Raw genomic sequence first — 599 nt, forward strand, 5'->3', positions numbered from 1 at the left:
ATGGAGATTTACCGCTGATTACAGAACCGGCTTTCTGACAAGATGCGCGTTAAATATCACATGCGATTTATCGTGCAGCCCTATGAAGGACTATTAAAATCGCAGTATGTGCCCGGCTTTAGATGAGAAAGAAGACATTAAAAATGGTGTTCACAGGACAGGTTTCAGAAGCACTGTTCTAGCGGATAAATTCACCTTACCACAACAGAGTGGTGGAACTATGATGTCACTCTGTAGGCAAAAACCCGGAAGCGAGTTAACATTTTAGCACTTCCGGATCCATCGTCCCAAAGTCAATGGGTTTTTTGAATGGGAGTTTGGTTAAATCCCCTAAAATAATGTCAGTGGTTAACACAAGCTCAAGATACTTTCACGTTTTATTCTATGTCATAAAACACACCGGTTTCACCCCACTCGTGGTTTTTTTAAGCTGTTGCATTTCATGAAAAAAGAAATGTACAAAAATACGTGCTTTCATATGTCCCTTAGTTATGATTATTTCATTTATTCACTATACTATTTATTACTAATGTCTCATTTCAGTTTGGCTCTAGTTTTGTATTTATTCCAGTTTATATGAAAAGGTTCATGTAGCGTGG

Source organism: Sinocyclocheilus rhinocerous, unplaced genomic scaffold (assembly GCF_001515625.1).
Source record: "Sinocyclocheilus rhinocerous isolate Xijiao unplaced genomic scaffold, SAMN03320098_v1.1 scaffold1533, whole genome shotgun sequence".
NCBI lineage: Eukaryota > Metazoa > Chordata > Actinopteri > Cypriniformes > Cyprinidae > Sinocyclocheilus > Sinocyclocheilus rhinocerous.